The sequence below is a fragment of the Lonchura striata genome, chromosome 10 (genome assembly GCF_046129695.1).
Source record: "Lonchura striata isolate bLonStr1 chromosome 10, bLonStr1.mat, whole genome shotgun sequence".
NCBI lineage: Eukaryota > Metazoa > Chordata > Aves > Passeriformes > Estrildidae > Lonchura > Lonchura striata.
In genome coordinates this window covers 27,184,121-27,212,103 of record NC_134612.1, presented here as the reverse complement: position 1 = coordinate 27,212,103, position 27,983 = coordinate 27,184,121, and the positions used below count along the sequence as shown (strand labels likewise).

Sequence of the window (27,983 nt, the reverse complement as noted above, 5' to 3'; positions counted from 1 at the left end):
ACTCAGCTCTCGGGACAGAGCTGATGGCCCCTTTAGGACAAGAATAGTTACATCTAAAAGCAATTCCCTCATTTTGCATCTCCTTTTAATTTAACCCCCCCCCCCAAAATCCCATCCATATCACAAGGAATGTGCAGTTCTGGTTCCCCCACCCTCAGTACCCTATTTGTACAAAGGACCTGGGTGCAGCACACACTCGGGATTCAACTGAATAAAGCCCAGCTTCAATAATCAGAACAACTGACATTTGTTTGCAAATTAGGTGCAGTTTTGTACGGTGCTGCGTACCCTCGGAGCCGAGTCGAGGAAAAAGAGCTACAGCACTGGAACCTAAGTTTTAGTAGCCAAGTCATCTATAACTTGTGCCATAAAGTAAACCAAGGATAACTACAGTATTATCTGCTGAAGTTCTCCACTGTGGGTTTCGGGTACAGCAGCACGTGCTTTACTCCCAGCAAAAGCTGCTCAGGTTGGGGGAGCCAGGAAGCCAAGTCTCTCTACTTTGTCTGAACACCATCTTCCAGGAAGGTACTGCTTCCTCTCTCCCAGGCTCCTTTCAGCAAAGTGGCAAATACAGAATCCGGTGCCACAGGAGGCTCTTGGCTTACCTCCTTGTTGTTTTCAAACTGTTTAAAGCGAAACAAAAAGCATAAGAGAAAAACAGTGATAAGTATGAAACAAAAATCTCTTCAGCCACCTTTGTTTTGAGATGAGCTCTGAACTGAAGCTCTGGAAACACTGGCGTGCAGTCCTGCTAGAACAGAGCTGTCCAGCAGGTTCCCCAGGGGCATCAGGAGTGTTCACACTGCTGAGCTGAGAAAAACTCACCAAACCCAGCCCAGGGGCCTGTGATCCTTCACCCACCCGGGGGAACTCCGGGCGCTGTAAACAGAGGCCACAGCGCACACCAGGCTCTGCTGTGCCTGGTGAGGAGTCTCTGTATGAGCCCTGAGCCCTGGTATCGCCTCCCAAACACCACAGAGACCTCTTGTGCCATCAGAGAAAAGCCCTGGAGCAAACGTGTGTCCCCAGCAGGATCAACAAGAGATGCAGAATTACCTCCTCAATAAAAATGCTGTTTCTGATGGAAATGTAACCTCTGTCGACTGCGAGGATTTTATAGGAATACTGGCTCAAGAATTCAGCGACTTCAGGGACTCCATACCACAGGTTCCTGGGACTGCTTGGGCATCCAGAGTCTATAGTATCGGTTAAACTGGTAGAGCTGAGGATACTTAGCAGCTTTCAGGGACTCGGGATCTTTGTCACAGAGCTGGAGCGTCAAGCAGGGAGCAAGGGGTTCTCTCGGAGAGTGCAGGAGGTCAGTGAAAACAGCACCAAGGTCCTCCACGACATCTGCTCCTAGAAAAGCCAAATAAATTAAACTATTGACATGAGCACGGACACTGGGACAACCTTCCTTACTTTGGGCCTTGCCAGCAGCCCACAGAGCCTCATGCAGAAAAGAACTGAACAAGATCAAAAAGTGTTCCTAGTGAACTATACACGTGCTCCTGGCCGCTGAGGTACCTGAAAAACCCTCCAGACATCATCAGCTCTTGCTGAAGCAAATAATCCACATTCGCTGTGTTGTGCCAAAAACACGCCCGGCCCTTAACAGGGAGAGACCCTGCCAGGCACCGCCTCAGAGAAGAACCAAGCTAACACCCAGCCAACATGTACAAATTAAGCAGAATTTTCTGTCAGAACTGGGACTTTCAGCACCCCCCAGGTGCTACTCGACTGCCACATACACACAGAGGGCTTTGTGAGGTGCTCTGGGGTTGGCCAATCCTGCTCCAAGCCCTGCTGATGCCCCTGTGATTTTAACGCTGTCCTCAAGGAGGTGGTAGAACCTCGCAATATTTGCCCTTGGAGCTTAATTTCTGAAGTTTTCCTTGGGAAACGCATCCACTTCCTACTTAACAATGCAGTCCTCTCTCCCTGCTCTCGGGAAGAGCTGCCCACAGGCACGAGAATCACCTTCCTCTCCTGATCGCCACGCTCTGCCCTTAAAACGCTGTGTTACTGAGGCCAACTACTTCCAGACCAAGACTGTCCATGCAGGGACAGTGCCCCTTTTCTTTAGAAGGTAACATGAGGGAAGGTAACAGGACCTCGCAGCCAGCAAGAGGATGGGAGAAGAAGCTGTGCTATCAGCAAGTACCAGTGCTCCAAATGCAGGGAGCGCCATGCAGCCCCGTCTCTGCCAGGAAAGGCTCATGGAGCAGAAGAATGAGCACACGGGCTGCCTCTCAATCTCCTGGCAGGAAGCTTCTCTACTCCCCTTGTGCCTGGACACAAAGCTTTGGGCAGTAAGAAGGGAGAGGCACGGTGGCACCCGTTCAGGGACGAGCCAAGCTACGGCACACCCTGCCCTGGTTCAGTGCTGGGAACTGACGGTGAGCTGGCTACAAAAACCACAGGAAAGATCATGTTTGACCCCATGCAGCTTTTCTCTTAGAAATCACTTTAGACACTCTTCTTGTGACTAGCGCTCAGTGAATCCTACCGGGACAGAATGGGATGTGCTGCAGCAGCAACCCTGACCATGGCGTGGCTGTCCCTGCTACCTGCACGGACACAGCTTGGCCACGGAGAGAAAATCTTTTGTGCCAGGAATATTTACCAGTGCCAGGTGCTGGTAAGCACTGCTCAGGGTGCTGCTGGCACCTGGGATGGCTCAAAGCTCCATGGTTTGTGGCAACAGCCAAAAAGCACATGCCACTTCCTGAGGACCTCCACCTGTAGTATCCTGGGCAATTCAAAACCCACTATTCCCTTGTGCCTTTGTCTACCTGGAGTCATTCAGGGAAATGAAAATACACTAACTGAATTAAGAAGAGAAAACTGTTAAGATACATTATTCTTAGGCCTCTGATGGAGAATTGAAGCACCATCAATTGCCTTCCTTCCTGCTCCTTTAATTTGCAGAATGAGTGTCCATACAGACTTCTAATGAGGTTTAATTCATCTTCCTTAAAGGTAGCTTAGTTTAACTTCCTTCTATTCCTCCTCTAGACAACTTATGAATTACACTATTAAAGCACCCTGACTCAAAGGATTCTTGCACTGTGGGAACACTTCCTGCTCAGAGTTTTTCAACAGTTAAAATCTCTGTGCTATCTTTTATGCCAGATTTAGTCAACTAGCCTAAATGGGTCCACAAAAGACATCTGTATGGATGAATGCAATTAGGTAAAATCTTCTCCTTCTCCTACTCAACAGAGTTATAGGGCCTGCAACAACATGCTAATTCAAGTTAAGAATGATTCTAGTGACTTCACTGTAGTTTGATAAGTATTAAGGATTTGCCTAGCAATGTGCTTGTACTGATTTTAATAAACTTTTTTCATCACTAGAGGCAAATTCCAGGAGACATTTATTTTAATTTAACTAACTCTACCTGAAGACATACCTTTGGTTAAGTAACCAGTATCCTTCACAGAACTGACTTACCTAAAGTGAGGTACTCTTAAATTGCTGTAATACCCAAAAGGAATCTACACACTGCAAAATGCCTTCAAGAATAATTGTGTTTAATTGGTATGGAGAAAGTTATGGTTGTGTTCTGAAAAACCATTCTTCTGCTAAAGATGAGGGACAAGATGCACATTTAAATTACTATGACACGGTGTGAATGAGACAGGGTCACATATATCAAAGGAAAACTACATCATTTTATGTTGCTTTCCTGTTTTTCCACTGCTTAGGTTTACAAAACTGGCAACACAATGTGTTGTCAAATATGTTGAGAGCTAGTTTTGGAGAGTACTCGATCTGAAAATAAATTCTCTTTTTAGGTGGCAATTGACTTCCACTGTCCTTAGTTACAAAGAGGGTCCACAGGAGTGTAGAACTTTTGAGGTCTGTGCTGCAGAAGCATGGGCTATGTTGCAGTTACTGCTGAACCACGCTCTGCCCTTAAAACGCTGTGTTACTGAAGCCAACTACTTCCAGGACCAAGACTATGCAGGGACAGTGTCCCTTCTCTTTAGGGTCAGGGAAAAAGGGCAGAAGCACCTACAGAGCTTCAATGCCCCTCTTGAGCACAAAGCACCGTGAATCTGCACCTCCTTCTGCTTGCAGGGAAGATAATAAAATGCCTCAAGGTAAAAAATGATAAATGGTAAAAAATTATTGCAAGAGGGCAGAAATGATGCCACTTTCACTCCACTGCTAGAAACGACACATAAAACATTAAAAAAACCCTGTACCTGTTCCATTTTCAGACTGAAACAACAGCATATTCCTGGCTTCTAATGCAGCAGGGACAACAGCACTGAAGGGAAATGTTTGGATAATCACATCTTCATTCAAAGAGAACCCAATTTCTTCATCTAAGCCATCACTGCCCTCCATCAGAACAGCCAGCACATCCACGACATCTAATAAGTGAAGGAAAAAATGTAAGCAGAGGATCCAGACTAACTGGGAAAACAACAGAGGTAAAATGCAACATTCCAAGAACACAAAGTATCTTTTTAGTTTCCCCCAAAAAAACCAAAACCAAACCAAACAAACAAAAAACCCCACCAAAATGGAAACATTTTATACGGCCCCCTTGAGGACTTTCTTGGGTTGTTACTGATGTTTGGAGGGGTGTAAGGGCAGTTAACACTTGTGTTTGTGATGCTTTTGCTTGCTTTTGTAACTTTTCCTTTAGTATTTTAATAGTTTTAACTAAAAATGTTTGTGGCTTTGTTGGTATAGTAGTTATCTGTTTTAGTGTATTTTTTATAGTTTAATTAGTTTTTAATGTATTTAGTATACTTCTTGTAGAAGTATTACAATTTTGTAAAGCATACTGCTTTAATAATTAATTAATAATTTAATGATTTACGTATAAACGTATAAATATATATTTAACGTATAAATATATAAATATATTATGTATAAACTTAGGCACTCTAGTTTTTTTTTACTGCTGTTGTTGCTTTATTAATAAATGCTTTAAAAGTTTTTTGGTTTTTTTTTTTGCTTAATTTTTATATATGCTGGTAAATTTCTTGGGTCTTTTACTTTATCTATAGCTTGTTGAGTTAGTTGCATTGCCTTTTGACATTTTTTAGGTTTTAGCATAGCTTGTGCCTTAGTGCGAAAACATGGTCTTAAGCTTATCAATTTATCTATAGTTACTTTGTGAAGAGGATCTTTAGGCTGCTTTTGCATAGCTACAGCTTTATTAACTTCTGCTTGCTAGTGTGCACTAAATAAAAGTTTCTGATGCGGTGAGAAAATAAGTTTAGCAAGACTTTTAGAATTTTTTGGTAACAATATATTAGTACTCTAAATATAATTTAGTATTTGCTGAGTTGGTTTATTAGTTACTCTAAATTGACTCACTGTAGCTTGCAACTGTGACAACAATTTTTTAATCTAACGGTGTAATTTGAGCTGGTAACCTTTTGCTCGCTTGCCGCTGAAAAATTATAGGATAAGCTAAGTCGGCTGCTAGTTCTAAAGTTTGCTTATTCTCTTTGTTTAGTTTTTCTTTTGTTAGAGTTGCCTAAACTTCTTTTTGCTCTCTGGCCAGAGCCTTTGTTAGGTCAGACTTTGCCTTAGGGGGTGATTTACTGACAGACAAACTCTGACAAACCGGTGATCTCTGTTTGGGGGGGCTGGAGGAGCCGTGGGCTCACAACGCGACTCTGTTTCCGTGTCCTCAGGCACGGGTCGCAATGGAGGTAACTCCACTGTAGACACAGCAGGTGGCATGGAAATACTAGGTAATTAATTTTCTCTGCTATAACTTTTATTCTTCTCTAGTGTGACGTTGCTTGTGCAGCAGCTTTTTTTTCTGCCTGATGTTGTAATAACTCATTGTGAACTACCTTTTACAACTTTTTTAGCTTTTTGGCTGCCTTATCATAATCTAAAATGTCTTCTTATAGTTTATCTTTAAACTTACGCCACTTAGACAACTTATGTACTGTATGAGGATTTATAAAGAACCCCTTAGCATACCTATATGTTAATAACCTTGGCAGATCTTTATGTAAATCAATGTTTTTAATCTGCCTTTTCTGCAAGAATGCAGTAAATAAATCATATGCTGCTTGCCTCTCCATACCTCTATTGTCAGCGCTGTTGCAGCCCTCCGAGGTCGTCGGCAGCACGTATCGGCCAGGCTTGCCTCTGCAGTCACCTGGGGCACGGTGCACTCTATTTCAATTCAGCACTTTTGCCGTCCTGGCTGCATCAGGACCTGAACTCTTTTTCATCACTCCACCGTGGCGCCTATCACGTCGAGGTCACCATTTTTGGGGAAAAATAACGGGAGAAAAGCCCATTCTATAATGCCAACAAGTTTCAGTTTATTCTAAGTACGCATGTACAGTTATACCCGTTATAATGAAGCTCATGCATATTGCAAAACTTAGGCTCCTCATTGGTGTCTCTAGAACAGGTCAAGCTCGCCTTTGGGGCTTTCTCTGCTTGCTTTGTTTTCCCTTACACTTATCTCTTTGCTGACCGTTCTGCTGCTGGGAACCAGCTCACCCAAGGACGTGTGATATTGTTGCTACATCCGCTATTGCTGCACTCTGCAATTTTCAGCTACCGCTTCACTAACTGCAAGTAGTCATGGCCTCTCTCCCGAAGCCACTCATCCACAAAACTCTCCACACATCGATCCGAATTTTTGGGCACTTTTCCCTTTTTTTTTTTTTTTTTTTTTTGCTTTTTCCCCATTTTTTGCCTTTCCCGCATTTTTGGGCTCCTAAACCGTTTCTTTGTGCGATTTTCCCACATTTTCTGATCTTTTTCCCACTTTTCGGCTCTTTCGCCGACTTTGGTCACTCCCCCCCAATTTCCGAGCTCCCCGATCCCATTTTCGCCCATTCTTCCCTAATTTTTGGGCTCTTTACCCATTTTTGGTCACTTCCCCCCCGTTTCCGCGTTCCCCCATCCCGATTCCGGGCTCCTTGTCCCGCTTTTTGGCTTTTTTTTTCCCGTTTTTTACCTTTTTTTCCCCTTTATCTGGACTCTCGCATGTCATATTTCCCGCGTCCGGTCCCTCATGGCGGCCGCGCACGCGCAGGAGCGACCACAGGGACGGTCCATAGAGATGAATGGGAGGTCCTCCAGGAGCATAGAGACGAGCCGGAAGTTCCATTGAAACCATAGAGCCGAACAGAAAGTCCTCCAGAAACCATAGAGATGAACCGGAAGTTCCATAAGATCATAGAGACGAACATGAAGTCCTCCAAAAACCATAGAGATGAGCCGGAAGTTCCAAGAAACGATAGAGACTAAGCGGAAGTTTTCCAGAAACCATGGAGATTAACCGGAAATTCCACAACACCATTGAGACGAACAAGAAGTCCTCAAAAACAATAGAGATGAACCGTTGTCGTACGGACGGCAGCCGGCGCGGGACAACAAGCCACAACGCGATTTCGTACGGACGGCGACCGGTGCGGGACAGAAATCCGCAACGCTTGGTGGCATGGACGGCGGCAGGCGCGGGACAGAAAGCTGCCCTCGCCGCTGCCATCCTTCTCCGGCGCCGCCGCGGAGCCGCCTTCAGCTCTCCCCTCACTCACAGACACCGCCCCGCTCGCCGCTCGCTGCCGCCCCTCGCCCTTCCCGCCCCGTCTCGGTGGTTTTGGGGCCGCTCTGGCTCCTCCCGCCCCGTCTCGGTGGTTTTGCCGGGCGCTGGCTGGGGGCCTGCAGTACCGCCCTGTGTCCACAAGGCGGCAGCACTGCCGCCCGCCACCGTCGGGGGCCGCCGCTCGCCTCGGGGCCGCGGGGCGGGGCCGGCGGCAAAAAAGAACGGGCGCCGTCCCCTGCGGAACGTCCTCGGTAGCAAATGCCCCGAAACATCCCGCGCGGAAAAGAACGCAAACAAAAAAAACCCTGCCTCTAACCCAACAAGAACCAAAAGAAAAAACCTTTTCTTTTAAACTGCATTTCAATGTATTTTGTTTTTATATTTTTAATATTTATATACACATTCATATTTATAATTCGGATTTAAAGGCTGACAGGGGAGGGAAGAGGGACGGTGGACAGAGGAGGGAGAGAGGAGGAAAGGAACGGAGCAGCGGGGCAGGGACAGGACAGGAAGGATCCGGGTTTGGGGGGGACAAGGAAACGGGGGAAAGAGAGATAACCGAGGGGAATACGGGCAGGAGCACGGAGAAGGAGGGAGAGGGACAGGAGTGGGATCCCTCCCAGCGCCCCGGCTCCGCCCCGGCGCCCCGCCCCGCCCCGCCCGGGCTGCTGCGCTCGGCAGAGCTCGGCTCCGTTCGGCTGGACTCGGCTCCTCGGCCAGCTTCGGCTACTTTCGGCCACGCTCGGCTATTTCCGGCCGCATTCGCCTCCATTCGCCTCTTCGGCAAAGCTCGGCTCGCCTCGGCTGAACTCGGCAGAGCTCGGCTCCGCTCGCCTCCTCGGCCCCTTTCGGCCGCTTTCGCCCACGCTCGCCTAGTCCCGCCCGCGCCCGCCTCCATTCGCCCATTCCCACAGCTCGGCTCCCTCCGCCCGGCCCCGGCTCCCTCCGGCTCACACATTTCCTCAGGGCACCTCATTCCACGGCACACAAACTGCAGCCCCTAAAAGGCTTGCAGCTCTTTCAACACACACACTTGTAACTCAGCTCTCGGGACAGAGCTGGTGGCCCCTTTAGGACAAGAATAGTTACATCTAAAAGCAATTCCCTCATTTTGCATCTCCTTTTAATTTAACCCCCCCCCCCCCAAAATCCCATCCATATCACAAGGAATGTGCAGTTCTGGTTCCCCCACCCTCAGTACCCTATTTGTACAAAGGACCTGGGTGCAGCACACACTCCGGATTCAACTCAATAAAGCCCAGCTTCAATAATCAGAACAACTGACATTTGTTTACAAATTAGGTATAATTTTGTACGGTGCTGCGTACCCTCGGAGCCGAGTCGAGGAAAAAGAGCTACAGCACTGGAACCTAAGTTTTAGCAGCCAAGTCATCTGTAACTTGTGCCATAAAGTAAACCAACGATAACTACATTATTATCTGCAGAAGTTCTCCACTGTGGGTTTCGGGTACAGCAGCACGTGCTTTACTCCCAGCAAAAGCTGCTCAGGTTGGGGGAGCCAGGAAGCCAAGTCTCTCTACTTTGTCTGAACACCATCTTCCAGGAAGGTACTGCTTCCTCTCTCCCAGGCTCCCTTCAACAAAGTGGCAAATACAGAATCCGGTGCCACAGGAGGCTCTTGGCTGACCTCCTTGTGGTTTTCAAACTGTTTAAAGCGAAACAAAAAGCATAAGAGAAAAACAGCGATGAGTATGAAACAAAAATCTCTTCAGCCACCTTTGTTTTGAGATGAGCCCTGAACTGAATCTCTGGAAACACTGGCATGCAGTCCTGCTAGAACAGAGCTGCCCAGCAGGTTCCCCAGGGGCGTCTGGAGTGTTCACACTGCTGAGCTTAGAAAAACTCACCAAACCCAGCCCAGGGGCCTGTGATCCTCCACCCACCTGGGGGAACTCCAGGTGCTGTAAACAGAGGCCACAGCGCACACCAGGCTCTGCTGTGCCTGGTGAGGAGTCTCTGTATGAGCCCTGAGCCCTGGTATCGCCTCCCAAACACCACAGAGACCTCTTGTGCCATCAGAGAAAAGCCCTGGAGCAAACATGTGTCCCCAGCAGGATCAACAAGAGATGCAGAATTACCTCCTCAATAAAAACGCTGTTTCTGATGGAAATGTAACCTCTGTCGACTGCGAGGATTTTATAGGAATACTGGCTCAAGAATTCAGCGACTTCAGGGACTCCATACCACAGGTTCCTGGGACTGCTTGGGCATCCAGAGTCTATAGTATCGGTTAAACTGGTAGAGCTGAGGATACTTAGCAGCTTTCAGGGACTCGGGATCTTTGTCACAGAGCTGGAGCGTCAAGCAGGGAGCAAGGGGTTCTCTCGGAGAGTGCAGGAGGTCAGTGAAAACAGCACCAAGGTCCTCCACGACATCTGCTCCTAGAAAAGCCAAATAAATTAAACTATTGACATGAGCACGGACACTGGGACAACCTTCCTTACTTTGGGCCTTGCCAGCAGCCCACAGAGCCTCATGGAGAAAAGAACTGAACAAGATCAAAAAGTGTTCCTAGTGAACTATACACGTGCTCCTGGCTGCTGAGGTGCCTGAAAAACCCTCCAGACATCATCAGCTCTTGCTGAAGCAAATAATCCACCTTTGCTGTGTTGTGCCAAAAACACAGCCGTCTCTTAACAGGGACGGACCCTGCCAGGCACCGCCTCAGAGAAGAACCGAGCTGTACTGGGGGCACACACCCAGCCAACGTGTACAAGTTAAGCAGAATTTTCTGTCAGAACTGGGACTTTCAGCACCCCCCAGGTGCTACTCGACTGCCACATACACACAGAGGGCTTCGTGAGGCGCTCTGGGGTTGGCCAGTCCTGCTCCAAGCTCTGCTGATGCCCCTGTGGTTTTAACGCTGTCCTCAAGGAGGTGGTAGAACCTCGCAGTATTTGCCCTTGGAGCTTAATTTCTGAAGTTTCCCTTGGGAAACGCATCCACTTCCTACTTAACAATGCAGTCCCCTCTCCCTGATCTCGGGAAGAGCTGCCCACAGGCACGAGAATCACCTTCCTCTCCTGATCGCCACGCTCTGCCCTTAAAACGCTGTGTTACTGAGGCCAACTACTTCCAGACCAAGACTGTCCATGCAGGGACAGTGTCCCTTCTCTTTAGGGTCAGGGAAAAAGGGCAGACGCACCTACAGAGCTTCAATGCCCCTCTTGAGCACAAAACACTGTGAATCTGCACCTCCTTCTGCTTGCAGGGAAGATAATAAAATGCCTCAAGGTAAAAAATGATAAATGGTAAAAAATTATTGCAAGAGGGCAGAAATGATGCCACTTTCACTCCACTGCTGGAAATTACACATAAAACATTAAAAAAACCCCTGTACCTGTTCCATTTTCAGACTAAAGCAACAGTATATTCCTGGCTGCTAATGCAGCAGGGACAACAGCACTGAAGTGAAATGTTTGGATAATCATATCTTCATTTTAAGAGAACCCAATTTCTTCATCTAAGCCATCACTGCCCTCCATCAGAACAGCCAGCACATCCACGACATCTAATAAGTGAAGGAAAAAATGTAAGCAGAGGATCCAGACTTACTGGGAAAATAACAGACGTAGAATGCAACATTCCAGGAACACAAGGTATCTTTCTAGTTCTCAAAAAAAAAAAAAACCAAACCAAAACCGAACAAAACAAACACAAAAAGCCCTCAAAAAAATAAATAAAACCAACAAAAAAAACCCAATCAAAAAACCCAAAGGCACATTTGTCAGGCAATACAATGTTAGGGGCAGCACAAAAATCACAGCTGTACTTCACTCTGGCTTTCAATGCTGCTTTCCAGCACAGGTTGCCCAGAGAAGCTGTGGCTGCCCCCGGATACCTAGAAGTGTCCAAGGCCAGGCTGGACAGGGCTTAGAGCATCCTGGGATGGTGGAAGGTGTCCCTGCCCATGGCAGGGGGTGGAACGGGACGAGCTTTAAAAAAAAGGAGCCTTCCCATCCAAACCCTTCTGCGATTCCATGATTCTATGAGCAGCCCCAGGCAGAAGGACTAGATTTCCATTGTGGTTCGAAAATGCTGTTGCAAGAGCACGAAGAGAGATTTCAAATACCGTTAAAGTGGCACAACCACATCAAAAATTACGTTTGGGGGTAAAGTGGCAACTCTGCAATTCCAGCTTCTGATACCAAGGACACATGGAGGGCTGAATCCTGGAGGTCCTTACAGGACAGGATTTCTAGAGTTATCCATCCCCAGTTTGCTGCTTAGGGTTAGAAAACGTAGCCCCAAGTCTTGGAATTCTGTTCTTAGAGGGGTTACCACATACCATCAGCGTGAGAGACGGGGATGCTGATGTTTGATCCGAGTCCTGTAGCAACCTGGAGCACGCTGGCGTCCCGAACCAGGTCTGCTGCCTTGTCCGTGTAGGGGTAGGGCTTTGTCCTCAGCCTTCAGCAGGATCTGTCAGCAAAGGTGGAGAGAAAAGTAGAGTGCACCGGCTCCCAAGTGTGGGGGAACCATGTGCTGCTAAGGAAGACCACATGCTGAAAGTGGTTGGAAGCCGGGTAGGTTTTGGGAAGACAAATTCCATACTACTTCTGCAGGATTCTGTCTACAGTTCCTGCTCTACAAACCAAATACATGAAACGACAACAAACAAAAAAAAAACCACATTAAATTATCAACAACGAAATAATTATTTCTACCTCAATAACCCCATAATGCCTCAAACCATTCCAAGGAGGGCAGCAGGAGGGGCGGGCAAAGCCAGGGCCCTGCCGGGCTCCCCTCGCTGCTGCCATCCTTCTCTGGTGCTGCCGCCGAGCCGCCTTCAGCCCAAAACCCACCCAAAAATACCCCAAAATCGTCCTAAAAATACCCACAAAAAACCCACCCAAAAATACCCAAACCCTCCTAAAAATACTCAAAAAACTCACCATAAAATGCCCCAAAACAGCCCAAAACCCTCCCAAGAATACCCCAAAAAATCCACCCAAAAATACCCTAAAACCCACCAAAAAATACCCCAAAGCCCTCTCAAGAATACCCGAAAACCCTGCCCAAAACCACCCTGAAACCCCAAATTAACCACTCTGAGCTCCCCATACCCCAAAATTTCCTCCCCAAACCCCAAAATTCCCCCCCAACCCCCAAAATTCACTTCTGGGTCTCGTCCTTGGTGTCCGGCGGCTGATGGGGCCCCCCCAGGCCCGAGGGCGGTGCCCCCAAACCCGGGGGGAGTTCGGGGTCCGAGTCGGGGTCGTCCTCATGAGCCACCAGCCTGGGGACCCAAAAACCGGGGGGAACCCCAAATCAGGGGGGGGACCCAAAATTGGGGGGGTTCCTGGGGGATTCTGGAAGGTTTTTAGGGCATCCCAGGAGGAATTTTGGGGTGTCAGGGGGTTTTTGGGGTCCCAGGAGGAATTTCAGGGATCCTAAAGGGAAATTTGGAGGTCCCAGGGGGTGTTTTGGGGCCCCAAAAGGAATTTTGGGCATCCCGGGGGGGGCTTTTGGAGTCCTGGGGAGAATTTTAGGGGTCTCAGGGGGTTTTTGGGAGAAACTTTGGGGGTTCTGAGTAGAATTTTGGGGGCCCCAGGGGTGGTTTTGGGGTTCCGAAGGGAATTTTGGGGGGTTCCCGGGGGATTTTTGGGGCTCCTGAAGGGAATTTTTGGGTTTCCGAGGCTGTTTTTGGGGGTCCCGGGGCTGTTTTTGGGGCATCCCGCTGGGGTTTTTTGGGGGTCCCGGGAGTGTTTTTGGGGTCCCCCCCTCACCAGTCCATGGCCGGTTCCACTCCCCGGTTCCCGGTCAGTGCCAGCGCCTGCACCCTGCGGGACCGGGGGGCTCCCGGTTATTTTTGGGGGGGTCCCGGGGGGTTTTTTGGGGGTCCCGGAGAAATTTTAGGGGGCCCGCGTCCCCTCCGGCTGCTCCCGCCCGCCCTCCCCCGCTGTCCCCGGCCCTCCCCCGATGTCCCACCGGTGCCGCCGCCCTCACGCACGCCAAGCCCCGAATCCCATCTCCAGCAGCGCCTCCAGAGCCCGCCCGGACCCAGTCCCGGTCCCACCGCCGGCCGCCATCACGGCGGCGCTGGGCTCGCGTCACGTGGGGGACGGCGGCCGGCGAGGATCAGAAAGCACAAACCATTCTGGTACGGACGGCGACCGAAGAGGGACAAAAAGCCTCAAAGTGTTGCGGTATGGACGGCGGTCGGCGAGGGACAGAAAGCCCTCCCCTCACTCACAGACACCGCCCCGCTCGCCGCTCGCTCCCGCCCCTCGCCCTTCCCGCCCCGGCACCCAGCGGCGAAGGGCAGGGCGCGGGCTGGGGGGCTGCAGTACCGCCCTCTGTCCACAAGGCGGCAGCACTGCCACCCGCCACACCCGGGGGCCGCCGCTCTCCCGGAGGGGAGGCAGGCGGAAAAGAGCGGCGGCGATCGAGCCCCTTGGAAAAAAAATCCTTAGAAATAAATGGCCCAAAAAACCCCGCACAGAAATTAAAAGACCCTGCCTCGAACCAAATAACGCCCCCTCCGCCCCAAAAGCCCTTTCTTTTTAACCTATACATATTTCCACGTTGGTTTTGTTTATTTCTAGCTTTACGGCAGGGAGGCGGTGGGACAGCACGGGAGGGGACGGGACGGGCGCCCCGCGCGGCATGGCAGAGGCAGGGGCCGCGCCCAGGATGGCGGCCACTGCAGGAGCCGGGCAGAGAGAGGCGAATCTGCCGATGCCGGTCGGCGCCTGCTCGAAATCCGACCGCCCGCGGAGCCACTGAGCCCACAGCCCGTGTGCACGGCAGTGGAACGGCCGCGGAAAATCCCGCCGGGCCACGCCGGCGTCAGGGTGGTGTTCAAGCAGAGCAGTCGACAGACACGGCTCCCGGATGTTCGCATCCTTTTCTTTGCGCCCTCTCGAGAAGGTCAAGCGAGCCCGCGCCAAGGCGTTCGCAAGAAGCCGGGCCGTGGGGACCTTGACGGAGAGAGGCGTTTTGCCGATGCCTGTCGGCTCCCGCCAAAAACCCGCACGGTCGCGGTGCTGCTGACCCCACAGCCCATATGCACGGCATCGGAACCGCCGCGGAAAATCCCGTCGGGGGGCGCCGGCGGTGCGGGCAATTCAGGCAGTGTAGAAAACAGACACGGGTCCTCGAATTTCAATGTCCTCCTTTTCGCGCCCTCTCGAGAAGGTCAAGCGAGTCCGCGCCAAGCCACTCCCAAGATGGCGGCCGCGGGCGGCGGGCTGCAGTGCCGCTCTCTGCCCACACGGCGGCAGCACTGCACCGTCCCCTCCGGAAAAGCCTCGGCAGCGAATGCCCCGAAACATCCCGCGTGGACAAGAACGCCAACAAAAAAAAACCTGCCTCTGACCCGATAGGAACCGAAAGAAAAAGCCTTTCCTCTTAAACTGCATTTCAATCGATTTTATTTTTATATTTTTCATATTTACATTCACATTCGGATTTGTAATGGATATTGATGGAAATTTTTTTTTTATGATTTCTGACATTTATTCGTGTTCCATTTTGTTACATTTTATATTTTTATACATTGCTTACATATTTCTATAGTTAGATTTCTATATCTAAAAGGTTCATATTGCTTAAAATAAACCCCTGCCTCGATCCAAGTAAAAAACTTTTTTAAAAACCCTTTATTTAAGCTCCATTTAGATGTATCTCTATTTTTCGCATTTATATTCAAATTTATATTTTAAATGTAGATTGATGTATGGTGTTATTTATAGTCTATCTCTTCCTAATACTTATTTTTAATTCTATTTTATATTTTTATATACACACCAGTATACATTGATTATATATTTCCATATTTAGAATGATAACAAAATAAAATGCATATTAATATTTTTTCCATTAAAACCCTGCCTCTAAACAAATAAAAACAAAAAAGCCCTTTCTATAAAAGATGCTTGAATATTTATATTTTTTTTTCATCATTATAGTCACAGTTGAATTTTTACTTTATATTGATTTATAAATATATATCATATATATAATAAGGTAGCAAGATAGAATTTTAATAATAATTTATCTATTTCGTACATACCGCTAATACTTATATTTACTTACCTTTGAATTTTTATATAGATCTTAACGTATTTAGAATATATTTCTATACAAAGATTTCTAATTTCATTTTATTTCTATTTATAATTTTTATAATAAGATCCCTACCTACTACCAAATAGAAAAGAAAAATCCCCTTTATTTTAAGCTATATTTAAATATTTCTATATTTCTACTTTTGATTTTTACAAGTATTTATCTATTCTATCACAACATATTGAGGTACTATATTTCGATATATAATATTTATGACATGTAATGTGTTATAATAAGACACATACAGTAAAATGTGCATTATGTACTGTATTAATTCCTATTGTTTTATAATATTCATATATCCACATATATTAATTATACATTTCTATATGGATATTTATGTATATAATCGATATTTATATGTATATAAACATATAAAATACTCTACATCAAACAATATAATACCTAATAGTAATGGATAGCATTATTTATGTTACATGTTTAATTTGTTTTCCGTTTATATTTAAAATTGAAGTTTTATATTCCCATTTTCATATTTATGCATTTGTTTTGTTTCATTAGAGTTATAGTTAAAACACTGCAGTTATAATCTAATTCCTAAAAATAAAATGCCAAAACAAACAGCATCAAATTCCCACCAATACCGTCCAAAAAATTCAGAAAGGCTCCACCAGCCAACCAACTACCAGCAAAAATACCCGCACTACACTCCTTTCACTAGCAGCTCTTATCACGTCACAAAAACGAAACAACCGTTTTAAAAAAGACCGATAGAAACCCACACAGCAAATCACAAAAACCACTAAAAAGAAAAAAAAAAAAAAAAAAGCCAACTAACTTACCGTACTCCAACCCATACAAGAGACCCCCAACGTTTCTAAAAAAAATAATAACCAAAACTCTATCACTACACTAACTCATAAAGAGAACACAGTGCTCCATAAAATTAACTAAAAAGCCCCACCAAATAATTACAGCTATTAAAAAATCGGAACCACGAAGAAACAAAAAAATCACCACCCAAATAAAATAAATACATAAAGAGATCCACCATGGAAATGCCCATGTTCCCAAAAATAAAACTAATAAAAAAACAACAACCAAATACATCAAGCTACAAAAAAAAAAAAAAAAAATTATATTAACAACAACAAAATAAGTATTCCTAACTCAAGAAACAAATATTGCCTAAAGCCATCAAAACACAAATACCACCTAGAAAAAAACACGTCGCCAAAAGAGAAACGTAACCACAAACAATATCTCCCAAGTTCTCTGCAACAATGAAACATACACGGCAATCAAATAAGCCAAATGAATGAAACCCCTATAATATAATAAATAAGAATGCACTCATCAATATTAAAAAAACTCACCGATTAACTCCAGGACACTCCCTCAAGCCCACCAAAACAAACACTATGCACTCGCGCTAATAAAAGCCTCCACAACCGAATTAAAAAACGACCCTCTACTTCATGCTACGACCCAGAAAAAACAGTGTAAACCTTTAGAAACACATCCTTTAAAAACATAAGAACCGATCAAAAAGAAAACCAACAACACTCAACCCAAAAAAAAACCTTGTCTCGAGCACCCGAAGCAAGAACCGTAACAACCAAGAAGCGCCCGGGGCCCTTCTCCTACAGCGACGCCGATCAAAAGCCAGCGATCCCAGGAGCTCCTCAGGAGCGCCTCAAAAGCAGCGCAGCGAGGGAGGCTGGAAGATGCGGAGCCGCGCTCCCGGCCCCGGGCGCAGCGCGGCTCCGGCAGGAAAGCGGCTCCTCCGGCAGGCAGAGGCGGCGCCGCGCCGGCAGACCCCCGCCCGCTGCCCCCGGCCCGGCGGGGCCGGCACCGGGCCCGGGGGGCCCCGGCGGCGCCCGAGCCCCGCGCCCGGAGCGGACGGAGCGGCGGCACCGGCCGGCACCGGCGCGGCGCCCGCGCCGCCTCCCCCGCCCGCCGGCCCGGCCAAAGCTCCGCTCGGCTCCGCACGGCTCGCACCGGCGCGGCTCCGGCGGGCCCGCGGCAGCCCAGCCGCGCCCAGCTCCCCTTCCGCCCCGGCCAGCCCCGGCACTGCCGGCAGGGCTCCGCGCCGGACCCTTCGCTGCCGGGCCGGGGGCAGAAGAAGCGCCCCGAATGCAGCGGCACAGCCCGATCCCCGCCCTGCCAGCGCTGCCACGGCTGCAGCTCCCTTCCTCTGAAGCCCCGACACTGACGCCACGCTGCGGCGCTCACCTCACCCCAACAAGGGCACAGAAACGTGGGCTCCCCTTCAACTGCGTCCCCTAGAAGAGCAGAAAAGAAGCGGCTTGCCTCGAATGATAGCAAAAGGGGGCTTTTACCTCAATCCAGACCTCTTAAAAGGCGGGACCACAGGGCAGCACCACAAATTTCAAACTCAGGATGACGAAATTTCAAAGGGAAAGAAGAAAAGTCCCCACTACAAAGACGCACCGGCTCACCTGCTTGGCTGCTGCTTCTCGGCACAAAGGTTTGTCCCTCGGCTCCTCCTTTAAGCAATGCTCCACGTACCCAAGTGTGTATCCAGGGGATCCCCCGGACCCTGTCCAAAGCGCTCACCGTCCTTCCAGGAGACAGCCCCGGGAGCCCCCCATAAACTCCTCTCCTCCAGCAGCTCCGTGCAAAAGCCAGCGAAGGCAAACCCTCGCCCTAAAATAACCTCCCTCCTCCCTCCCCCCTCCTCCCCGGCAGGAGCCGCCCCTCCTCATCATCCTCACAGCTCACACCTGGGGCTGCTCTGAGCCCTCATCATCCTCACAGCTCACACCTGGGGCTGCTCTGAGCCCTCATCATCCTCACAGCTCACACCTGCCGCTGTTGCCGCACTCCAACAGCGTCTCTCCGTCTCCAGCACACAGCCCACTTCTCACAGACACAGATTCATTGGAAATCTGCTATGGGTGTTGCCTTTTCTTAATCCATCTGGTTACACGATTAAAACACATATATGCATTGATGGTTATTGAGAGAAAGCTTTCCCCTGGAGAAAACAGTCCTTTTGCTGGCACACTTTGATACACCTTCGTGAAAAGCAGAATCAGCACCAACTCCTAAGACCCCTGCCGAGGAACCCAGCCCTGCCTGGGACACCCAAAGCAGCAGACCTCGAAAAAGGAGGGGAAAAGTCAAGCTTGGAGTGGAAAAAGAGGATAGAAGTACAGCAGCCTTTAAAAATGCCTGCACGGAGCAATAGTGGGAACCAGTCACATTTCTTCCTTCCTTGGTTTCTGTGATGACATAAATAGGAAGTAAAAACACGTTAAACAAAAGGCAGAGCTAGGATTTTACAGGTCTTTATTTTGGCAGGCTGCATGACAAACGCCTCTTCCGGGACTGCGACACGTTTGGGGGAATGGCAGAGAACGGAGGCAAAAGGTGCCGGGAGCCCTTTCTGTTCCCTTCAGCCCCTTGCTCCGCTGGTTTCAGGGCACTCGCTTGGTTCGTTCCTAGAGAAAAACGATAGGGCATGATTTTCAAAACTACTGCCCGTCCCCAGTCAGAGTTTCCTACATTCCTGCATACAAATGAGTGGATCGAGAGAGGGCTTCTTTCCAAATGAGTTTAGCCATAGCTTCCTATTCTTTACCAATAGCTGTGAAAACGAAACACTTGCCAGGTTTTAGTATTCTACACACACCCCTCCCAGGGAATTTTGGGGCAGCTTTGGGTCCCTCTGCGGGACGGCACCCAGCGTGACCCGCCCCCCTCATTCGCCACCCACCCGCTCCTCCACCGCAGTGTGCGTCCCTCTCCTGGGGACCTTGGGGTGCCCCAAATGACATCAGAGCCCCGAGGCTTCAGCCCCTAACCCTGACCCCCGAAGAAGGCACAGGACGAGTCCAACTGCCCCGAACAGCAGCCCAGCACTCCCTTCCAGCCCTTCCCACACCTCCATCCCCCAGAAAGGGACTCCGCCGCAACAAGGAAGGGGGGGCAGCCCCCAGAAGGCTCGAAGCTCCCGCCCCGCCTCGCTGTCGCGGGCCAGGGGCAGAAAGAGGGAGCGGCAGAGGCGGCGGGGACGCGGCACGGCCGGCACGGCACAGAGCGGGGGCCGCTCGCAGCGCGATGCCGGCGGAGCCGCAGGTCCGGCAGCGCCGGGGCGGGGTCCGAGCGGCGCGGGGGATCCGCCGAGAGCCCCGGCCCCGTGCGGGGACGCCCGCAAGGCCCGGGGGGCGCCGGGCTCCGGCCCTCGGGGCTTTATTCTCCGGCGCCCCGAGCCCCGCGGCTGCGGGGGAAAGAAGCGAAGGGGCGACGGGAAGAGAGGAGGGAGAGCGGGACATGCGAAAGGGCGGGGAGGGAGGTCGGGCTGCGGAGGAAAGCGGGCGGGGAAGGGAAAGGCCGGCAGATGAGGAAGAGGGACGGGGCACAGAGGAGGGAGAGAGGGGGAATGGAACGGAGCAGCGGGGCAGGGACAGGACAGGAAGGATCCGGGTTTGGGGGGGACAAGGAAACGGGGGAAAGAGAGGTAACTGAGGGGAATACGGGCAGGAGCATGGAGCGGGAGAGAGAGGGACAGGAGGGGATCCCTCCCGGCGCCCCGGCTCCGCCCCGGCGCCCCGCCCCGCCCGGGCTGCTGCGCTCGGCAGAGCTCGGCTCCGTTCGGCTGGACTCGGCTCCTCGGCCAGCTTCGGCTACTTTCGGCCACGCTCGGCTATTTCCGGCCGCATTCGCCTCCATTCGCCTCTTCGGCAAAGCTCGGCTCGCCTCGGCTGAACTCGGCAGAGCTCGGCTCCGCTCGCCTCCTCGGCCCCTTTCGGCCGCTTTCGCCCACGCTCGCCTAGTCCCGCCCGCGCCCGCCTCCATTCGCCCATTCCCACAGCTCGGCTCCCTCCGCCCGGCCCCGGCTCCCTCCGGCTCACACATTTCCTCAGGGCACCTCATTCCACGGCACACAAACTGCAGCCCCTAAAAGGCTTGCAGCTCTTTCAACACACACACTTGTAACTCAGCTCTCGGGACAGAGCTGATGGCCCCTTTAGGACAAGAATAGTTACATCTAAAAGCAATTCCCTCATTTTGCATCTCCTTTTAATTTAACCCCCCCCCCCAAAATCCCATCCATATCACAAGGAATGTGCAGTTCTGGTTCCCCCACCCTCAGTACCCTATTTGTACAAAGGACCTGGGTGCAGCACACACTCGGGATTCAACTGAATAAAGCCCAGCTTCAATAATCAGAACAACTGACATTTGTTTGCAAATTAGGTGCAGTTTTGTACGGTGCTGCGTACCCTCGGAGCCGAGTCGAGGAAAAAGAGCTACAGCACTGGAACCTAAGTTTTAGTAGCCAAGTCATCTATAACTTGTGCCATAAAGTAAACCAAGGATAACTACAGTATTATCTGCTGAAGTTCTCCACTGTGGGTTTCGGGTACAGCAGCACGTGCTTTACTCCCAGCAAAAGCTGCTCAGGTTGGGGGAGCCAGGAAGCCAAGTCTCTCTACTTTGTCTGAACACCATCTTCCAGGAAGGTACTGCTTCCTCTCTCCCAGGCTCCTTTCAGCAAAGTGGCAAATACAGAATCCGGTGCCACAGGAGGCTCTTGGCTTACCTCCTTGTTGTTTTCAAACTGTTTAAAGCGAAACAAAAAGCATAAGAGAAAAACAGTGATAAGTATGAAACAAAAATCTCTTCAGCCACCTTTGTTTTGAGATGAGCTCTGAACTGAAGCTCTGGAAACACTGGCGTGCAGTCCTGCTAGAACAGAGCTGTCCAGCAGGTTCCCCAGGGGCATCAGGAGTGTTCACACTGCTGAGCTGAGAAAAACTCACCAAACCCAGCCCAGGGGCCTGTGATCCTCCACCCACCTGGGGGAACTCCAGGTGCTGTAAACAGAGGCCACAGCGCACACCAGGCTCTGCTGTGCCCGGTGAGGAGTCTCTGTATGAGCCCTGAGCCCTGGTATCGCCTCCCAAACACCACAGAGACCTCTTGTGCCATCAGAGAAAAGCCCTGGAGCAAACATGTGTCCCCAGCAGGATCAACAAGAGATGCAGAATTACCTCCTCAATAAAAATGCTGTTTCTGATGGAAATGTAACCTCTGTCGACTGCGAGGATTTTATAGGAATACTGGCTCAAGAATTCAGCGACTTCAGGGACTCCATACCACAGGTTCCTGGGACTGCTTGGGCATCCAGAGTCTATAGTATCGGTTAAACTGGTAGAGCTGAGGATACTTAGCAGCTTTCAGGGACTCGGGATCTTTGTCACAGAGCTGGAGCGTCAAGCAGGGAGCAAGGGGTTCTCTCGGAGAGTGCAGGAGGTCAGTGAAAACAGCACCAAGGTCCTCCACGACATCTGCTCCTAGAAAAGCCAAATAAATTAAACTATTGACATGAGCACGGACACTGGGACAACCTTCCTTACTTTGGGCCTTGCCAGCAGCCCACAGAGCCTCATGCAGAAAAGAACTGAACAAGATCAAAAAGTGTTCCTAGTGAACTATACACGTGCTCCTGGCCGCTGAGGTACCTGAAAAACCCTCCAGACATCATCAGCTCTTGCTGAAGCAAATAATCCACATTCGCTGTGTTGTGCCAAAAACACGCCCGGCCCTTAACAGGGAGAGACCCTGCCAGGCACCGCCTCAGAGAAGAACCAAGCTAACACCCAGCCAACATGTACAAATTAAGCAGAATTTTCTGTCAGAACTGGGACTTTCAGCACCCCCCAGGTGCTACTCGACTGCCACATACACACAGAGGGCTTTGTGAGGTGCTCTGGGGTTGGCCAATCCTGCTCCAAGCCCTGCTGATGCCCCTGTGATTTTAACGCTGTCCTCAAGGAGGTGGTAGAACCTCGCAATATTTGCCCTTGGAGCTTAATTTCTGAAGTTTTCCTTGGGAAACGCATCCACTTCCTACTTAACAATGCAGTCCTCTCTCCCTGCTCTCGGGAAGAGCTGCCCACAGGCACGAGAATCACCTTCCTCTCCTGATCGCCACGCTCTGCCCTTAAAACGCTGTGTTACTGAGGCCAACTACTTCCAGACCAAGACTGTCCATGCAGGGACAGTGCCCCTTTTCTTTAGAAGGTAACATGAGGGAAGGTAACAGGACCTCGCAGCCAGCAAGAGGATGGGAGAAGAAGCTGTGCTATCAGCAAGTACCAGTGCTCCAAATGCAGGGAGCGCCATGCAGCCCCGTCTCTGCCAGGAAAGGCTCATGGAGCAGAAGAATGAGCACACGGGCTGCCTCTCAATCTCCTGGCAGGAAGCTTCTCTACTCCCCTTGTGCCTGGACACAAAGCTTTGGGCAGTAAGAAGGGAGAGGCACGGTGGCACCCGTTCAGGGACGAGCCAAGCTACGGCACACCCTGCCCTGGTTCAGTGCTGGGAACTGACGGTGAGCTGGCTACAAAAACCACAGGAAAGATCATGTTTGACCCCATGCAGCTTTTCTCTTAGAAATCACTTTAGACACTCTTCTTGTGACTAGCGCTCAGTGAATCCTACCGGGACAGAATGGGATGTGCTGCAGCAGCAACCCTGACCATGGCGTGGCTGTCCCTGCTACCTGCACGGACACAGCTTGGCCACGGAGAGAAAATCTTCTGTGCCAGGAATATTTACCAGTGCCAGGTGCTGGTAAGCACTGCTCAGGGTGCTGCTGGCACCTGGGATGGCTCAAAGCTCCATGGTTTGTGGCAACAGCCAAAAAGCACATGCCACTTCCTGAGGACCTCCACCTGTAGTATCCTGGGCAATTCAAAACCCACTATTCCCTTGTGCCTTTGTCTACCTGGAGTCATTCAGGGAAATGAAAATACACTAACTGAATTAAGAAGAGAAAACTGTTAAGATACATTATTCTTAGGCCTCTGATGGAGAATTGAAGCACCATCAATTGCCTTCCTTCCTGCTCCTTTAATTTGCAGAATGAGTGTCCATACAGACTTCTAATGAGGTTTAATTCATCTTCCTTAAAGGTAGCTTAGTTTAACTTCCTTCTATTCCTCCTCTAGACAACTTATGAATTACACTATTAAAGCACCCTGACTCAAAGGATTCTTGCACTGTGGGAACACTTCCTGCTCAGAGTTTTTCAACAGTTAAAATCTCTGTGCTATCTTTTATGCCAGATTTAGTCAACTAGCCTAAATGGGTCCACAAAAGACATCTGTATGGATGAATGCAATTAGGTAAAATCTTCTCCTTCTCCTACTCAACAGAGTTATAGGGCCTGCAACAACATGCTAATTCAAGTTAAGAATGATTCTAGTGACTTCACTGTAGTTTGATAAGTATTAAGGATTTGCCTAGCAATGTGCTTGTACTGATTTTAATAAACTTTTTTCATCACTAGAGGCAAATTCCAGGAGACATTTATTTTAATTTAACTAACTCTACCTGAAGACATACCTTTGGTTAAGTAACCAGTATCCTTCACAGAACTGACTTACCTAAAGTGAGGTACTCTTAAATTGCTGTAATACCCAAAAGGAATCTACACACTGCAAAATGCCTTCAAGAATAATTGTGTTTAATTGGTATGGAGAAAGTTATGGTTGTGTTCTGAAAAACCATTCTTCTGCTAAAGATGAGGGACAAGATGCACATTTAAATTACTATGACACGGTGTGAATGAGACAGGGTCACATATATCAAAGGAAAACTACATCATTTTATGTTGCTTTCCTGTTTTTCCACTGCTTAGGTTTACAAAACTGGCAACACAATGTGTTGTCAAATATGTTGAGAGCTAGTTTTGGAGAGTACTCGATCTGAAAATAAATTCTCTTTTTAGGTGGCAATTGACTTCCACTGTCCTTAGTTACAAAGAGGGTCCACAGGAGTGTAGAACTTTTAAGGTCTGTGCTGCAGAAGCATGGGCTATGTTGCAGTTACTGCTGAACCACGCTCTGCCCTTAAAACGCTGTGTTACTGAAGCCAACTACTTCCAGGACCAAGACTATGCAGGGACAGTGTCCCTTCTCTTTAGGGTCAGGGAAAAAGGGCAGAAGCACCTACAGAGCTTCAATGCCCCTCTTGAGCACAAAGCACCGTGAATCTGCACCTCCTTCTGCTTGCAGGGAAGATAATAAAATGCCTCAAGGTAAAAAATGATAAATGGTAAAAAATTATTGCAAGAGGGCAGAAATGATGCCACTTTCACTCCACTGCTAGAAACGACACATAAAACATTAAAAAAACCCTGTACCTGTTCCATTTTCAGACTGAAACAACAGCATATTCCTGGCTTCTAATGCAGCAGGGACAACAGCACTGAAGGGAAATGTTTGGATAATCACATCTTCATTCAAAGAGAACCCAATTTCTTCATCTAAGCCATCACTGCCCTCCATCAGAACAGCCAGCACATCCACGACATCTAATAAGTGAAGGAAAAAATGTAAGCAGAGGATCCAGACTAACTGGGAAAACAACAGAGGTAAAATGCAACATTCCAGGAACACAAAGTATCTTTTTAGTTTCCCCCCAAAAAACCAAAACCAAACCAAACAAACAAAAAACCCCACCAAAATGGAAACATTTTATACGGCCCCCTTGAGGACTTTCTTGGGTTGTTACTGATGTTTGGAGGGGTGTAAGGGCAGTTAACACTTGTGTTTGTGATGCTTTTGCTTGCTTTTGTAACTTTTCCTTTAGTATTTTAATAGTTTTAACTAAAAATGTTTGTGGCTTTGTTGGTATAGTAGTTATCTGTTTTAGTGTATTTTTTATAGTTTAATTAGTTTTTAATGTATTTAGTATACTTCTTGTAGAAGTATTACAATTTTGTAAAGCATACTGCTTTAATAATTAATTAATAATTTAATGATTTACGTATAAACGTATAAATATATATTTAACGTATAAATATATAAATATATTATGTATAAACTTAGGCACTCTAGTTTTTTTTTACTGCTGTTGTTGCTTTATTAATAAATGCTTTAAAAGTTTTTTGGTTTTTTTTTTTGCTTAATTTTTATATATGCTGGTAAATTTCTTGGGTCTTTTACTTTATCTATAGCTTGTTGAGTTAGTTGCATTGCCTTTTGACATTTTTTAGGTTTTAGCATAGCTTGTGCCTTAGTGCGAAAACATGGTCTTAAGCTTATCAATTTATCTATAGTTACTTTGTGAAGAGGATCTTTAGGCTGCTTTTGCATAGCTACAGCTTTATTAACTTCTGCTTGCTAGTGTGCACTAAATAAAAGTTTCTGATGCGGTGAGAAAATAAGTTTAGCAAGACTTTTAGAATTTTTTGGTAACAATATATTAGTACTCTAAATATAATTTAGTATTTGCTGAGTTGGTTTATTAGTTACTCTAAATTGACTCACTGTAGCTTGCAACTGTGACAACAATTTTTTAATCTAACGGTGTAATTTGAGCTGGTAACCTTTTGCTCGCTTGCCGCTGAAAAATTATAGGATAAGCTAAGTCGGCTGCTAGTTCTAAAGTTTGCTTATTCTCTTTGTTTAGTTTTTCTTTTGTTAGAGTTGCCTAAACTTCTTTTTGCTCTCTGGCCAGAGCCTTTGTTAGGTCAGACTTTGCCTTAGGGGGTGATTTACTGACAGACAAACTCTGACAAACCGGTGATCTCTGTTTGGGGGGGCTGGAGGAGCCGTGGGCTCACAACGCGACTCTGTTTCCGTGTCCTCAGGCACGGGTCGCAATGGAGGTAACTCCACTGTAGACACAGCAGGTGGCATGGAAATACTAGGTAATTAATTTTCTCTGCTATAACTTTTATTCTTCTCTAGTGTGACGTTGCTTGTGCAGCAGCTTTTTTTTCTGCCTGATGTTGTAATAACTCATTGTGAACTACCTTTTACAACTTTTTTAGCTTTTTGGCTGCCTTATCATAATCTAAAATGTCTTCTTATAGTTTATCTTTAAACTTACGCCACTTAGACAACTTATGTACTGTATGAGGATTTATAAAGAACCCCTTAGCATACCTATATGTTAATAACCTTGGCAGATCTTTATGTAAATCAATGTTTTTAATCTGCCTTTTCTGCAAGAATGCAGTAAATAAATCATATGCTGCTTGCCTCTCCATACCTCTATTGTCAGCGCTGTTGCAGCCCTCCGAGGTCGTCGGCAGCACGTATCGGCCAGGCTTGCCTCTGCAGTCACCTGGGGCACGGTGCACTCTATTTCAATTCAGCACTTTTGCCGTCCTGGCTGCATCAGGACCTGAACTCTTTTTCATCACTCCACCGTGGCGCCTATCACGTCGAGGTCACCATTTTTGGGGAAAAATAACGGGAGAAAAGCCCATTCTATAATGCCAACAAGTTTCAGTTTATTCTAAGTACGCATGTACAGTTATACCCGTTATAATGAAGCTCATGCATATTGCAAAACTTAGGCTCCTCATTGGTGTCTCTAGAACAGGTCAAGCTCGCCTTTGGGGCTTTCTCTGCTTGCTTTGTTTTCCCTTACACTTATCTCTTTGCTGACCGTTCTGCTGCTGGGAACCAGCTCACCCAAGGACGTGTGATATTGTTGCTACATCCGCTATTGCTGCACTCTGCAATTTTCAGCTACCGCTTCACTAACTGCAAGTAGTCATGGCCTCTCTCCCGAAGCCACTCATCCACAAAACTCTCCACACATCGATCCGAATTTTTGGGCACTTTTCCCTTTTTTTTTTTTTTTTTTTGCTTTTTCCCCATTTTTTGCCTTTCCCGCATTTTTGGGCTCCTAAACCGTTTCTTTGTGCGATTTTCCCACATTTTCAGATCTTTTTCCCACTTTTCGGCTCTTTCGCCGACTTTGGTCACTTCCCCCCCATTTCCGAGCTCCCCGAACCCTATTTCGCCCTTCCCCAATTGCTGGTCTCTTTTCCCATTTTTGGCCACTTTCCCGCCATTTCCGCGTTCCCCCATCCCGTTTCCGGGCACCTTTTCCCGCTTTTTGGCCTGTTTTTCCCGTTTTTTCCCTTTTTTTCCCCATTTTTCGGGGCTCTCGCCTGGCACATTTCCCGCATCCGATCCCTCATGGCGGCCGCGCACGCGCAGGAGCGACAACAGAGACGGTCCATAGAGATGAATGGGGAGGTCCTCCAGGAGCATAGAGACGAGCCGGAAGTTCCATGAAACCATAGAGACGAAACGGAAGTCCTCCAAAAACCATAGAGATGAGCAGGAAGTTCCACAATACCATAGAGACTAACCGGAAGTCCTCCAAAAACCATAGAGAAGAGCCGGAAGTTCCATAATACCATAGAGACGAACCGGTAGTCCTCCAGAAACCATAGAGATGAGCCGGAAGTTCCATAATACCATAGAGACGAACAGGACGTTTTCCAGAAACCATAGAGATGAGCCGGAAGTTCTGTACAACCATAGAGATGAACCAGAAATTCGCCAGAAACGAGAGAGATTAA

General features: G+C 48.2%; 3 long non-coding RNA genes across 14 annotated transcripts; all 3 read right to left on the bottom strand.

The window, feature by feature from the left end:
* Positions 1-68: 68 nt before the first annotated feature.
* Positions 69-7,065, bottom strand: LOC144246816 (uncharacterized). Of its 2 annotated transcripts, XR_013340542.1 has the most exons (5): positions 6,965-7,065; positions 6,074-6,240; positions 4,218-4,388; positions 1,060-1,362; positions 69-626 (listed from the first exon to the last, which is right to left on the bottom strand). It is a non-coding gene; the product is annotated as an uncharacterized LOC144246816 (long non-coding RNA). The 2 variants fall into 2 exon arrangements; XR_013340541.1 differs by lacking the exon at positions 6,965-7,065 and having other exon boundaries at positions 6,074-6,937.
* An 831-nt stretch (positions 7,066-7,896) lies between these two features.
* LOC144246817 (uncharacterized) lies at positions 7,897-19,699 on the bottom strand. Of its 10 annotated transcripts, none has more exons than XR_013340548.1 (7): positions 19,527-19,699; positions 18,079-19,083; positions 13,312-13,365; positions 12,702-12,821; positions 11,868-12,001; positions 9,658-9,960; positions 7,897-9,224 (listed from the first exon to the last, which is right to left on the bottom strand). It is a non-coding gene; the product is annotated as an uncharacterized LOC144246817 (long non-coding RNA). The 10 variants fall into 10 exon arrangements; XR_013340552.1 differs by lacking the exons at positions 18,079-19,083; positions 19,527-19,699 and adding exons at positions 10,920-11,090; positions 13,536-13,624 and having other exon boundaries at positions 8,845-9,224; XR_013340546.1 differs by lacking the exons at positions 18,079-19,083; positions 19,527-19,699 and adding an exon at positions 13,536-13,624 and having other exon boundaries at positions 10,920-12,001.
* A 949-nt stretch (positions 19,700-20,648) lies between these two features.
* Positions 20,649-27,627, bottom strand: LOC144246818 (uncharacterized). Of its 2 annotated transcripts, none has more exons than XR_013340554.1 (5): positions 27,567-27,627; positions 26,654-26,820; positions 24,798-24,968; positions 21,640-21,942; positions 20,649-21,206 (listed from the first exon to the last, which is right to left on the bottom strand). It is a non-coding gene; the product is annotated as an uncharacterized LOC144246818 (long non-coding RNA). The 2 variants fall into 2 exon arrangements; XR_013340553.1 differs by having other exon boundaries at positions 27,499-27,618.
* Between the last annotated feature and the right edge of the window lie 356 nt (positions 27,628-27,983).